The sequence below is a fragment of the Sminthopsis crassicaudata genome, chromosome 2, assembly GCF_048593235.1.
Source record: "Sminthopsis crassicaudata isolate SCR6 chromosome 2, ASM4859323v1, whole genome shotgun sequence".
Taxonomy (NCBI): Eukaryota; Metazoa; Chordata; class Mammalia; order Dasyuromorphia; family Dasyuridae; genus Sminthopsis; species Sminthopsis crassicaudata.
The window spans coordinates 97,699,896-97,716,283 of NC_133618.1; positions in this window are offsets into that span (position 1 = coordinate 97,699,896).

Here is a 16,388-nt window from a genome sequence, read left to right on the forward strand (position 1 = left end):
TTAATTTGATTAGTAAAGGAAAGAAGAAAATCAAATTGTTAGTCTCAAAAGTGAAAAGGGAGAACTTTCCATCAATGAAGAGGAAATTAGAGCAATAATTGGGAGTTATTTTGCCCAAGTATATGCCAATAAATTTGATAAATTAAGTGAAATGGAAGAACACTTACAAAAATATAGATTATCCAGATTAAAAGAATGGGAAATAAATTGTTTAAATAGTCCCATTTTAGAAAAAGAAATAGAATCAATTCCCTAAGAAAAAATCTCCAGGTCAGAGGGATTTATATGTGAATTCTACCAAACATTTAAAAACAATTAATTCTGATATATGTATATATATATATATATATATATATATGTATGTATGTATGTATGTATATATTTCAAATAGGGAAAGAAAGAGCCCTACCAATTTCCCTAGTGAATATTGATGCAAAAATCTTAAAGAAAATATTAGCAAACAGATTACAAAAAGTCATACTCAGGATAAGAAATCATGACCAAATAGGATTTATATCAGGAATGTAGTACTGGTTCAATGTTAGGAAAACTGTTAGCATAATTGACTAAATCAATAACCAAACTAACACAAATCATATGATTGTCTCAATAGATGCAGAAAAAAAAAAACCATTTGATAAAATCCAACACCATTTCTATTGAAAATATTAGCCACTATAGGAGTAAATGGACTTTTCCTTATAATGATCAATAGCATTTACCATTCCCAATAAGATCAGGGGTGAAACAAGATTTCCCACTATCACCATGACTCTTCAATATTGTATTGTAGAGACTTCCGGCCAAGATGGCAACATGGAGGCAGACAGCTGCTTGAGCTCCTTGCTTTCTCTCAGAACTTACTTCATGACAAGCCTTGGAGTTAATGCTTGACCAGAAAAGAAACCCACAAATAATCACCAACAGAAGACATCCTTGAAAGTCTCCAGAGAAGGTCTGTGTTTGCTCGGGGGAGAGTCGAACAGACTGGGTGCAGACTGAGGGCAGGCAGTGAGAGCAGGCAGGCAGCTCACACAACCCGGACCAGAAAGGGGAAGGGGAGATCTCTTCCGTTTCTGAGAAAAGACTTTTACCCCAGTGTGGATGTTCTGTCTTGGCAACAAGCCAGGAGCAGCAGAGAGGGTGTAAACACTGGAGGTGAAGAATAAAACCCCAGAAAGCTAGCATCTCTCCAGACACGGCCACCCCCCCATCCCCACCCCACCTGGAGTGATTCAGTGCGTTCTCAGAGCCTCAGAGCACAGACTCAATGCAGCCATCTCTGTCCTGTTAGTACCTCGCTGCTGTGTCCCGTAGTCTGTAGAGGAAGCCCAGTAAAACCATCCAGTGTCATCCCCCCCAGAAACAGACCAATTGTTTCTCTTGTCAATTTGTTTTCTTTGATTCCTGCTCTGACAAAATGAACAAAAAATTTAAAAAGGCTCTAACCATTGACAGCTTCTGTATGGAGAGAGAGAGCAGACTTCAAATACTGAGGACAAAAACAGCAGACTATCCCCAGAGGAATCCCCTAAGGGGGATATAAGCTGCTCCTCAAATACAAAAGACTCTCACAGAGGAAATCAAAAAGGATCTCACAAGAGACCTAGAAAAGAAATGGGAAAAGGAAATGGAAGCTTGGCAAGAGAGTCTGGAGAAGTTATCCAGAGTGGATAAAGAGATAAAATCATTGGGAAATAAAATTTGTGAATTAGAAAAGGTAAACAACTCCAAGGAAAGCAAGATTAGTGAGCTGGAAAAAGAAAACAACTCTCTAAAAAATAAAATGCATGAAATGGAAAAAATTCCATAGAAGAAAAAAACTCACTTAAAAACTCAATTGGACAATTACAAAAAGATATTTAAAAAAGTGAGTGAAGAAAATACATCACTGAAAATTAGACTCGAACAAGTAGAAATGAATGACTCAAGGAGAAACCAAGAAGTAGTCAAGTAAAACCAGAAAAATGAAACAATTGAAAAGAATGTCAAGTATGTTATTGGAAAGACAACAGACCTGGAAAACAGATCCAGGAGAGATAATTTGAGAATAATTGGACTCCCTGAAAAATGTGAGGAAAAAAAGAGCCTGGATACTATTTTCCAGGAAATTATCAAAGAGAACTGCCCAGACATTTTGGAAACAGAGAGTAAAATAGACGTTGAAAAAATTCATCGATCACCTACTGAAAGGGATCCCAAAATCAAAACGCCAAGAAATATATTGGCCAAGTTCAAGAACCATCAGATGAAGGAAAAAAATACTTGAAATTGCTAGAAAAAAGAAATTCAGATATGGAGGAGCCACAATAAGTATAACCCAGGATCTAGCAGCATCCACATTACAAGAACAAAGGGCCTGGAACATGATATTCCAAAAGGCTAAGGAACTTGGTATACAGCCAAGAATAACTTACCCAGCAAAAAATGAGCATCATTTTCCAGGGAAGAAGATGGACATTTAATGAAATAAATGAATTCCATCTATTCTTGATGAAAAAACCAGATCTACACCAAATATTTGATCTTCAAATACAGAACTCAAGAGATTTTTAAAAAGGTAAAAAGAAATCTTGAGAACTATATTTCTGCCATAAAGATATGTAAAGAACACATGTATAATTTGTTCTAGAAACTAGAGGTGGAAAGGAAATTATATCATAAAAAAGTGTAAAGTGGTGGTACTACATCTCAAGAAGAGGCAAAGGTAACCTATTATATCTGAGAGAAAGAAAGGAGGGAGATGAACATAGTGTATATCAATAGACATATTCAATTTATGGTGAAACTTCTTCCACTTCATTGAAAAGTGAGAGGGAAGGAGTAAGCTAAGGTGAAGGGAATACATAAATTGTGAGGAAAAGGGGTAAAATAAGGGGAGGAACTTTAAGGTGGGGGAGGGATCCTAAAAAGGGAGGGCTATGAAAAGCAAGTGGTGTTCACAAGTTAAATACTGAGTAGGGGGGTAAGAGGAAAGGAAAGGAGAAAATCATAAGCAGGGGTTAACAGGATGGCAAGCAATATAGAATTAGTCATTCTAAACATAAATGTGAATGGGGTAAACTACCTCATAAAGAGGAAGCAGTTAGCAAACTGGATTAAAAGTCAGAATCCTACTATATGTTGTTTACAGGAAACACACCTGAAACAGGGTGATACATTCAACTAAAAGTAAAATGGTGGAGCAGAATCTACTATGCTTCAGATAAAGCCAAAAAAGCAGGGGTAGCCATCCTTATCTCAGATCAAGCAAAAACAAAAATTGATCTAATTAAAAGAGATAAGGAAGGGAATTATATCCTGCTAAAGGGTAGCATCAATAATGAAGCAGTATCAATATTAAACATATACACAACAAGTGGTGCAGCATCTAAATTCTTAAAAGAGAAATTAAGAGAGCTGCAAGAAGAAATAGACAGCAATACTATAATAGTGGGAGATCTCAACCTTGCACTCTCAGAATTAGATAAATCAAGCCACAAAATAAATAAGAAGTCAAAGAGGTAAATGGAATACTAGAAAAGTTTGATATGATAGATCTTTGGCAAAAGCTAAATGGAGACAGAAAGGAGTATACTTTCTTCTCAGCAGTTCATGGAATCTATACAAAAATTGATCATATACTAGGACATAAAAACCTCAAAATCAAATGCAGTAAGGCAGAAATAGTAAATGCATCTTTTTCGACAACAATGCAATTAAAATTACATTTAATAAAAAGCCAGGGGAAAATAGACCAAAAAAAAATTGGAAACTAAATAATCTTATACTAAAGAATGATTGGGTAAAACAGCAAATTATAGACATAATAAAACACTTCACCCAAGAAAATGACAATAATGAGGCATCATACCAAAATGTGTGGGATACAGCCAAAGCAGTAATAAGGGGAAGTTTTGTATCTCTAGAGGCCTACTTGCATAAAATAGAGAAAGAGAAGGTCAATGAATTGGGCTTACAACTAAAATTGCTAGAAAAGGAACAAATTAAAAACCCACAGACAAAGACGAAACTTTAAATTCTAAAAATAAAAGGTGAGATTAATAAAATTGAAAGTAAAAAAAACCAAACTATTGAATTAATTAATAAAACTAAGAGTTGGTTCTATGAAAAAACCAACAAAATAAACAAACCCTTAGTAAACCTGACTAAAAAAAGGAAAGAGAAAAAGCAAATTGTTAGTCTTGAAAATGAAAAGGGAGAACTCACCACTAATGAAGAGGAAATTAGAACAATAGTTAGGAGCTACTTTGCTCAACTTTATGCTAATAAATTCGATAACTTAAATGAAATGGAAGAATACCTTCAAAAATATAGCTTGCTCAGATTAACAGAGGAAGAAGTAAGTAGTCTAAATAGTCCCATCTCAGAAAAAGAAATAGAAAAAGCTTTTAACCAACTCCCTAAGAAAAAAGCCCCAGGACCAGATGGATTTACATGTGAATTCTACCAGACATTTAAAGAACAAGTAACTCCAATGCTATATAAACTATTTGAAAAAATAAGGATTGAAGGAGTCCTATCAAATTCCTTTTATGACACAGACATGGTACTGATACCTAAACCAGACAGGAAGAAAACTGAGAAAGAAAACTATAGACCAATCTCCTTAATGAATATTGGTGCAAAAATCTTAAATAAGATATTAGCAAAAAGACTTCAGAAAATCATCCCCAGGATAATACACAAGTAGGATTTATACCAGGAATGCAGGGCTGGTTTAATATTAGGAAAACTATTAGTATAATTGACCATATTAATAATCAAATTAATAAGAACCATATGATCATCTCAATAGATGCAGAAAAAGCATTTGATATAATCCAACATCCATTCCTACTAAAAATGCTTGAGAGTATAGGAATAAATGGACTATTCCTTCAAATAATAACGAGCATATATTTAAAACCATCAGTAAACATCATATGTAATGGCAATAAACTGCAACCTTTCCCAGTAAGATCAGGAGTGAAACAAGGTTGCCCACTATCACCATTACTATTCAATATAGTACTAGAAATGCTAGCCTTGGCAATAAGAGCCGAGAAAGAGATTCAAAGAATTAGAGTAGGAAATGAGGAAATCAAACTATCACTTCTTTGCGGATGATATTGTAGTATATAGAACCCCAAAGACTCTGCTAAAAAGCTATTAGAAATAATTCACAACTTTAGCAAAGTTGCAGGATACAAAATAAATCCACATAAATACTCAATATTTTTATACCTCACCAACAAAATGCAACAGCAAGAGATACAAAGAGAAATTCCATTCAAAATAACTGTCGATAGTATAAACTATTTGGGAATATATCTACCAAAGAAAAGTCAGGAATTATATGAGCAAAATTACGAAACACTTGCCACAAAAATAAAGTCAGATTTAAATAATTGGAAAGACATTCAGTGCTCTTGGATAAGCCAAGCGAATATAATTAAGATGACAATACTCCCTAAACTATTCTATTTATTTAGTGCTATACCAATCAGACTCCCAAGAAACTATTTTAATGACCTAGAAAAATAACAACAGAATTAATATGGAACAACAAAAGGTCGAGAATTTCAAGGGAAGTAATGAAAAAAAAAATTAAATGAAGGTGGTCTAGCTGTACTTGATCTAGAACTATATTATAAAGCAACAGTCACCAAAACCATTTGGTATTGGCTAAGAAATAGACTAGTTGATCAGTGGAATAGGTTAGGTTCACAGGGCAAGATAGTGAATAAAAATAGCAATATAGTGTTTGACAAACCCAAAGATCCCAACTTTTGAGATAAGAATTCATTATTTGACAAAAACTGCTGGGAAAACTGGAAATTAGTATGGAAGAAAGTAGACATGGACCCATATTTAACACCACACACTAAGATAAGATCAAAATGGGTCCAAGACTTAGGCATAAAGAACGAAATCATAAATAAATTAGAGGAACATAGGATAATTTACCTCTCAGACTTATGGAGGAGGAAGGAATTTGTGTCCAAAGAAGAACTAGAGACCATTATTGATCACAAAATAGAAAATTTTGATTATACCAAATTAAAAACTTTCTACACAAACAAAACTAATGCAAACAAGATTAGAAGGGAAGTAACAAATTGGGAAAACATTTTTACAGTTAAAGGTTCTGATAAAGGCCTCATCTCCAAAATATACAGAGAATTGACTTTACTTTATAAGAAATCAAGCCATTCTCCAATTAATTAATGGTCAAAGGATATGAACAGACAATTTTCAGATGATGAAATTAAAACTGTTTCCACTCATATGAAAGAGTATTCCAAATTACTATTGATCAGAGAAATGCAAATTAAGACAACTCTGAGATTTCATTACACACCTGTCAGATTGGCTAAGATGACAGGAACTAATAATGATGAATGTTGGAGGGGCTGTGGGAAAACTGGGACACTGATGCATTGTTGGTGGAGTTGTGAAAGAATCCAACCATTCTGGAGAGCAATCTAAAATTATGCCCCAAAAGTTATCAAAATGCGCATACCCTTTGATTCAGCAGTGCTACTACTGGGCTTATATCCCAAGGAAATACTAAAGAAGGGAAAGGGACCTGTATGTGCCAAAATGTTTGTGGCAGCCCTTTTAGTATTGGCTAGAAACTGGAAAATGAATGGATGTCCATCAATTGGAGAATGGTTAGGTAAATTATGGTATACGAATGTTATGAAATATTATTGTTCTGTAAGAAATGACCAACAGGAGGAATACAGAGAGGCTTGGAGAGACTTACATCAACTGATGCTGAGTGAAACGAGTAGAACTAGGAGATCATTACACCTTTCAACTGTATTAGGATGTATTCTGATGGAAGTGGATATCTTCAACATAGAGAAGAGCTAATCCAATTCCAATAGATCAATGATGGACAGAATCAGCTACATCCAGCAAAGGAACACGGGGAAATGAGTGTATACTGTGAGCATTTTTTGTTTGTTTGTTTGTTTTTCTTCCCAGATTATTTTTACCTTCTGAATACAATTCTTCCTTTCAACAACAACAACAAAATTCGGTTCTGCACATATATATTGTACCTAGGATCTACTATAATATATTTAATATGTATGGGAATGCCTGCCATTTAGGGGAGGGGGTGGAGGGGAGGAGGGGAAAAATTCGGAACAGAAGGGAGTGCAAGGGATAATGTTGTAAAAAAAAATTACCTATGCATATGTACTGTCAAAAATGTTATAATTATAAAAATTAATTAAAAATAAAATAAAATAAAAATAAAAACAAAAACAAAACAAAAAATATTGTATTATAAATGTTAGGTTTGGCAATAAGAGAAGAAAAAGAGATTTAAAGAAATTAGAATAGGTAATGAAACCAAAGTATCACTCTTTGCAGATGATATGACAGTGTTCTTAGGGAACCCTAGAGAATCAACTAAAAAAACTACTGGAAACAATTCACAATTTTAGCAAAGTTTCAGGATACAAAATAAATCCACATAAATGATCAGCATTTTTATATATTACTAATAAAGTCCAGCAGTAAGCGATACAAAGAGAAATTCCATTTAAAATAACTATTGATAATATAAAATATTTGGGAGCCTATCTGCCAAGACAAAGTCAGATACTATATGAACACAATTATAAAACACTTTCCACACAAATAAAACCAGACCTAATCAATTGGAAATTGATGGTTTCATGGGTAGGCCAAAAGAATATGATAAAAATGACAATACCACCTAAATTAATCTACTTTAGTGCCATACCGACCAGACTCTCAAGAAATTATTTTAAAGATCTAGAAAAAATAATAAAGTTAATCTGGAAGAAAAAAAGATCAAGAATTTCAAAGGAATTAATGAAAAGAACTGCCAATGAAAGTGGCCTAGCTATGCCAGACCTAAAACTATATTATAAAGCAGTGGTCCTTAAAACTATTTGGTATTGGCTGAGAAATAGAATAGTTGATCAGTAGAATGTGTTAGGTTCACAAGACAAAATAGTCAATGACTATAGTAATCTAGTGTTTGGCAAACCCAAAGACCCCAGTTTTAAGAAAAAGAAGTCACTATTTAACAAAAACTGCTGGGAAAATTGGAAATTAATATGGCAGAAACTAAGCATTGATGGATGCCTAACACCATATATCAAAATAAGGTTGAAATGGGTTCATGATTCAGACATAGAGTGTTATTATAAAAAAAAATTAGAAGAACAAAGAATGGTTTACCTCTCAGATCTGAGGAGAAGGAAGGAATTTGTGATCAAAGAAGAGCTAGAACTTATTATTGAACACCAAACAGATAATTTTGGTTATATTAAGGTAAAAATTTTTTTTGTAAAAACAAATTTAATGCAGACAAGATGAAAAGGGAAACAATAAATTGGGAAAACATTTTTATATTCAAGGGTTTTGATAAAGGGCTCATTTCTAAAGTATATAGAGAATTGACTCAACTTTATATGAATTCAAGCCATTCTTCAATTGATCAATGGTCAAAGAACATGAAAAGATAATTTTCTGATAAAGAAATTGAAACCATTTCTAAAAGGTGCTCTAAATTACTATTGATCAGACAAATGCATATTAAAACAATTTTGAGTTACCACTATACACCTCTCAGATTGACCAAGATAATAGGAAAAGATACTGATAAATGTTGGAGGGGATATGGGAAAACTGGAACACTAATACATTGTTGGTGGAATTGTGAACTCATTTAATTATTCTGGAAAGCAACTTAGAACTATGCTCAAAAGATTATCAATATGTGATCCAGCTATGTTTCTACTGGGTTTGTATCTCAAAGAGATTATAAAAAAGGGAAAGGGACCCAAATGTACAAAAATGTTTGTGCCAGCCCTTTTGGTAAGGGCAAGAAACTGAAAACTGAGTGGATGCCCATCAGAGGATGGCTGAATAATTTATGGTATATGAACGTTATGGAATATTATTGTTCCATAAGAAATGATCATCAAGATTATTTTAGAGAAGCCTGGAGAGACTTCCATGAACTGATGTTAAATGAAATAAGCAGAACCAGGAAGTCATTATACATAGCAATAGCAAGATTATACAATGACCAGTTCTGATGGTTGTGGCTCTTCTGGACAGTGAGATGATTTAGGCCAGTTCCAAAGATCTTATGATGATGAGAGCCATCTACACTCAGAGAGAGGTCTGTGAGAACTGAGTGTGGATCACAACATAGCATTTTCACTTCTTTTGCTGTTTTTTTTGAATTTTATTTTCTCATTTTTTCCTATATGATCTGATTTTTCTTGTGTAGGAAGATAATTGCATAAATATGTGTGCCTATATTGTATTTACATATATTTTACCATGTTTAACATATACTTGATTACTTGCTATCTAGGGGAGAGGGTGAAAGGAAGAGGAGGAAATTATACCACAAGATTTTTCAATGATCAATGGTGAAAAATTATTCTTGCATATGTTTTGAAAATAACAAGTTTCAATAAAATATTTAATAAAAAGATTTATATAAAAGATTGACCAAGAAAAAGTAAAAGGGAATAAATTTTAAAAACTTATTATAGTCCTGTAGTAGTATTTGCAGAAGTTCTAAAGTTAGGTATCAAAATAATTTTAGCCTTCTGATGAAAAGTAAGGACACATTAACAATACAATATATGGTTTCAAAGAAGACAGGGTTATAGTCAAGGAAAGAATAAGATCAAAAAAGAAACAGGACCATATTTCACTGGATTTTTTCCATTTCACCAATTCTGTTTTTAAGGGGTTGTTCTTTTTAGTATATTCTCTTCACATTTCACTAAATAAATTTTAATGTTTTTTTTTCTTCTGTCAATGTTTGTTTCCTTTCCCAAACTATCCTGAAAGCCAAATCATTGTCACTGTGTAAATTGTTCGGATTCTGTTTACTTCACTTAACATCAAGTTATCTCCTTTCTTCAATTTTCTTCTCTCTTTTAAGATCATTTTTTTGAATTCTTCCAAAAGAGTCTTTTGAGTTGAATACCAGTTTATGGTACCCTTTTAGGCTTCAACAAGAGGTGTTTTGTCTTTAGTAAACTGAATATTTTTTTTTGCTCATTTTTATAGGTTGTGATCTGCTCCTAGGCTTCCTTTACAGGTCCACAGGGATTTCATGTTGTTCTGGACTGGGTCCTGCAGGCTTCCTATGGTGAGTGGGTATGGCCAAGTCCTATCTGTTTTGCAGAGATTCAGGGGCTTACTATTTGTCTCCTGTAGTTGTATTCTTTTGAACCAGGACAGAGTAGCCAATGCTGCTGTATTTTGGCTAAGAGCCTCTCACTATATTTTCTGCATGGGATCTCTGCCTTGGACTTCTCTAATTATCACCTGTGTTAGGCTGTATCTGCCTTGCCCAATTGAAACAGACGTTTCCTGAAATCTTTCCAAAATATCTTCTGCTGGAAATTTATTATGCTCCAACTATGTGTGGGTTCTGTCACCACAAATCCATTCAGAGGCTTGATTCTGAGGGAATCCCGGAAGAGCTCAGGCAAAACAGGATCACATTTCAGTAGAATTATTTTTTCCACTATAAAGAACAGAAGAAACCCTTACAAAACAAATGAAGTAGCTGGATAAATGAGGAGGGTGAGAGTTTCTAGAAAAGAAGGAAAGTTATTTTGCAAAGCCTAGAGATGGAGAATGGAGAGTTGTATGTGAGAAGCAGCAGTGAAACTAATTTCCTTACATATCAGTCTGTATGAATAGAATTGAGGAAGATTGGAAAGTCTGCAATGGACTTTTAATGAATTTCTTTAAAAGTAGAACAGGATTTTTTTAAAAAAATATTTGATCATATAGGGAATAAACAATCACTTTAGTTTATTGTATAGGGGTATGACATAGTCAGACCTACTTTCCCCCATTATTTTAAGAATACATTTTATGTGTTCATAAGCAATGATCTTGATAACCCCCCCAACTTACCCTCCAGTTGAAATTTTTTTAAAAATCATTTTTACAAACATAGTTTAAAAGTCCATATTTGCCTTGTACAAATTTTTACTTGTGTCATTCTGGATTCTAAGTTATTTATTTTGCTATTTTGGATGGGTAAGAATTTTTTGTTGTTGATTCCCAGGAACTGTGGATTGTCATTACAATGATAAGAGGCCTTAATTATTTAAAGTTGTTTGCATTTACCAAATTGTTGTCATTGTGTTTTGATTCTTAACATCAAGTCATACAAGTCCTCCAAGTCTCTAGGAAACTTCATAATTTCTCATTATACAGCAACATTCTATCATTTATATGCCATTAATCCATCTATTCTCCAATTTATATACATATCCACACATTCCAATTATTTTCAAAGGACTATATTTTTTGTTTATCATTATAATTTTATATACTTAAAACAAATTCATATCTTTCCCTCTAAAATAATCCTTCCTGCTTCCCCCTTTTTTCTTTTAAAGTCTGATGAATGAAATTTATTTTGTACCATACTGTTTATGTATGTGTGTGTATTATTGCATACTTTTTTTTGAATTAGTAATTTTTTTATAATATTATCCCTTGTATTCATTTTTCCAAATTATCCCCCTTTCCCCCATTCCCTCCCCCCGATGACAGGCAATCCCATACACTTTACATGTGTTACAATATAACCTAGATAAATATATGTGTGTAAATACCATTTTCTTGTTGCACATTAAGTATTAGATTCCGAAGGTATAAGTAACCTGGGTAGATAGATAGTAGTGCTAAAAATTTACATTCACTTCCCAGTGTTCCTTCTCTAGGTGTAGTTATTTCTGTCCATCATTAATCAACTGGAAGTGAGTTGGATCTTCTTTATGTTGAAGATATCCACTTCCATCAGAATACCTCTTCATACAGCATTGAAGTGTACAGCAATCTTCTGGTTCTATTCATTTCACTCAGCATCAGTTGATGTAAGTCTCTCCAAGCCTCTCTGTATTCCTCCTGCTTGTCATTTCTTACAGAGCAATAATATTCCATAACCTTCATATACCATAATTTACCCAACTATTCTTCAATTGATGGACATCCATTCATCTTCCAGTTTCTAGCTACAACAAAAAGAGCTGCCACAAACATTTTGGCACATACAGGTCCCTTTCCCCTCTTTAGTATTTCTTTGGGATATAAGCCCAATAGCAGCAATGCTGGGTCAAAGGGTATGCACAGTTTGATAACTTTTTGGGCATAGTTCCAAATTGCTCTCCAGAATGGCTGGATTCTTTCACAACTCCACCAACAATGTACCAGTGTCCCAGTTTTCCCACATGCCCTCCAACATTCATCATTATTTGTTCCTGTCATCTTAGCCAATCTGACAGGTGTGTAGTGGAATCTCAGAGTTGTCTTAATTTGCATTTCTCTGATCAATAGTGATTTGGAACACTCTTTCATATGAGTGGATATAGTTTCAATTTCATTATCTGAGAATTGTCTGTTCATATCCTTTGACCATTTATCAATTGGAGAATGGTTTGATTTCTTATAAATTAAAATCAATTCTCTGTATATTTTGGAGATGAGGCCTTTATCAGAACCTTTAACTGTAAAAATATTTTCCCAATTTGTTACTTCCCTTCTAATCTTGTTTGCATTAGTATTGTTTGTACAGAAACTTTTTAGTTTGATGTAATCAAAATCTTCTATTTTGTGATCAATGATGATCTCTAGTTCTCCTCTGGTCATAAATTCCTTCCTCCTCCACAGGTCTGATAGGTAGACTATTCTCTGTTCCTCTAATCTATTTATGATCTCATTCTTTATGCCTAAATCATGGACCCATTTTGATCTTATCTTGGTATATGGTGTTAAGTGTGGATCCATATCTAATTTCTGCCATACTAATTTCCAGTTTTCCCAACAGTTTTTTCCAAATAATAAATTTTTATCCCTAATGTTGGTATCTTTGGGTTTGTCAAAGACTAGATTGCTATAGATGTACCCTTTTTTGTTCTTTGTATCTAATCTGTTCCACTGATCTACTGGTCTATTTCTTAGCCAATACCAAATGGTTTTGGTGACTGTTGCTATATAATATAGCTTTAGATCAGGTACACTTAGACCACCTTCCTCTGACTTTTTTTTTCATTAGTTCCCTTGCAATTCTCGACCTTTTATTCTTCCATATGAATTTTGTTGTTATTTTTTCTAGGTCATTAAAATAGTTTCTTGGGAGTCTGATTGATATAGCATTAAATAAATAGATTAGTTTGAGGAGTATTGTCATCTTTATTATATTCGCTTGGCCTATCCAAGAGCACTGAATGTCTTTCCAATTATTTAAATCTGACTTTATTTTTGTGGCAAGTGTTTTGTAATTTTGTTCATATAATTCCTCACTATTCTTTGGTAGATCGATTCCCAAATACTTTATACTCTCAACATTTGTTTGGAATGGAATTTCTCTTTGTATCTCTTGCTGTTGCATTTTGTTGGTGATATATAAACATGCTGAGGATTTATGTGGACTTATTTTGTATCCTGCAACTTTGCTAAAATTCTGAATTATTTCTAATAGCTTTTTAGCAGAGTCGTTGTGGTTCTCTAAGTATACCATCATGTCATCTGCGAAAAGTGATAATTTGATTTTCTCATTTCCTATTCTAATTCCTTGAATCTCTTTCTCCGCTCTTATTGCCGAGGCTAGCGTTTCTAGTACTATATTGAATAGTAATGGTGATAGTGGGCAACCTTGTTTCACTCCTGATCTTACTGGGAAAGGTTGCAGTTTATTTCTATTGCATATTATGCTTACTGATGATCTTAAATATATGCTCATTATTATTTTAAGGAATAGTCCATTTATTCCTATACTCTCAAGAGTTTTTAGTAGGAATGGATGTTGGATTTTGTCAAATGCTTTTTCTGCATCTATTGAGATGATCATATGGTTCTTATTAATTTGATTATTAATATGGTCGATTATACTAATAGTTTTCCTAATATTAAACCAGCCCTGCATTCCTGGTATAAATCCCACTTGGTCATAGTGTATTATCCTGGCGATGATTTTCTGAAGTCTTTTTGCTAATATCTTATTTAAGATTTTAGCATCAATATTCATTAAGGAATGGTCTATAATTTTCTTTCTCAGTTTTCGATCAACCCAATTTAGGTATCAGTACCATGTCTGTGTCATAAAAGGAGTTTGGTAGGACTCCTTCATCCCCTATTTTTTCAAATAGTTTATATAGCATTGGGGCTAATTGTTCTTTAAATGTTTGGTAGAATTCACATGTAAATATCCATCTAGCCCTGGGAATTTTTTCCTGGGGAGTTGATTAATAGCTTTTTCTATTTCTTTTTCTGAAATGCGACTATTTAAGCAATTTATCTCCTCCTCTGTTAATCCAGGAAGCCTATATTTTTTGAGGAAGTCATCCATTTCACTTAAGTTATCAAATTTATTGGCATAAATTTGGGCAAAGTAACTCATTATTTCTCTAATTTCCTCTTCATTGGTGGAAATATCCCCCTTTTCATTTGTAAGACTAAGAATTTTAATTTCCTCTTTCTTTTTTCTGATCAGATTTACCAAAAGTTTATGTATTTTATTGGCTTTTTCATAAAACCAACTCTTGGTTTTATTTATTAATTCAATAGTTATTTTTTTACTTTCAATATTATTGATTTCTCCTTTTAATTTTTGTATTTCAAGTTTAATTTTTGGTTGGGGGTTATTATTGCATACTTTAATCTGATCAGACAAGAGTAATGTTGATTTATCAGAAAAAAAGATATCAAAAACCCCATGAAAAAGAATGAAGCAAAAAAAAATTCTCCCTCCCTTAGCTCTCCCCTCTAGACAGCAAGCAATCTGATATAGTCAATTTATTTATAATCATTTCAAACATAATTTCTTCTTAATCATATTGTAAAATAAAAATCAAAACAAAAGGAAAAGGCAATGAAAGGAAAAAGTTGAAAATAATATAGTATCCAAATTTTTAAATCTTAATGTCTTTTTTATTTTTATAATAGCTTTTTATTTTTCAAAATACATGCAAAAATAGTTTTCAACATTCTTCCTTGCAAAACTTTACCTTTGGAAAAAATATATTCCATATCTGGTCATTGTTATTGTGTTTGTGTATTTTTTAAATTTCCTAACTCTGCTAATTCTTCTGCTTTACTTCTACCTATTAACTTGCTTTGCTGTTACTTTACTACCTTCCCCATCACCTCTGCCATGGATCCCTCCCTTTTCTTTTCACCCCATATTTTCTCTCCCTCTTTATCCCTTTTCTATTAATCCACACCCCCTTTTAAATGCCACCTTATATTATCTCATCTCTGCTTATTTCTTCACAAATTTTGAAGGGTGTGCACATGCACACAAACACACACACACACACACACACACACACACACACACACACACTACTTCTTCCTTGTTGGTTCTTGCTCCTGTACCTCATTTGTATAGAATAATTACTATTTTTGCTTTTTTTTCCAGACAGTTTTGCTTTTTAGAGTCATATAATACTCATTTCTAATGCAGTATTTCTTTTGGAATACCCAGTTATTAATGTCAATCTTGAAGATATGGATTACATTATCACATATAAAACATGAATATTCTTTGTCCTTCTTGAGTCCCTTGAAATTAGTCTTTGATGTTGCCTTTATGTGTTAAATTTTCTTTTAAATTCAGGTTTATTTGACACTAAATCCTGAAAATCTGGCAGTTCATTGAATTTTTGATTCAATATTATACTTGATTTTGCTGGATGTAATAATTTTAGCCACAATCCTAATACTTTTGATTGTTGATATATAGTACCTTCTGATAAGTTATGTTATTCTAATTGTAGCTCCATAATATTTATATTGATTTTTTATGATTGTAAAATATTCCCTTTCATATGAGGGTTTCAAAATTTATCAAAGATATTTCCTATGCTTTCCTTGTAGATATCTTCAAGATGGTGTTTGGTAAATTTTTTTTTTCTATTTCTCCTTCCCTTCTTGACCTATCACTAGAGGAAATTTTTCATTAATTATTCCTTGAATTCTTGTGCTATAATTTTCAGTTAGTTAAATTATTCATATATTTTTTCTTCTTTCTCTGTTCTCCATACCTGTTTCTTATGTTTCATGTTTTCTTTATTTTTTCTTTTTTTATACTTTGTCTTATTATTTCTTGGGGTCTTACACCTTCACTGGCTTTCCCTTGCCAAATTTTAATTTTCAAAGAGTAATTTTCTTTTTTTGTGCTTTGGATCTCTTTTTTCCTAGTTGATTGACGTTCTTTTCATTATCTTTTCATTTTACTTTGATCATTTTTTTCTTTCTTTTTTTCAGTTTTTTTTTCTCAGTTTTTCATTTGATTTTTGAAGTCTCTTTTGGTCATTTAATCATTTATCATTACTCTCTGAGGTAGGAGATACTTCTACTTACTTCAG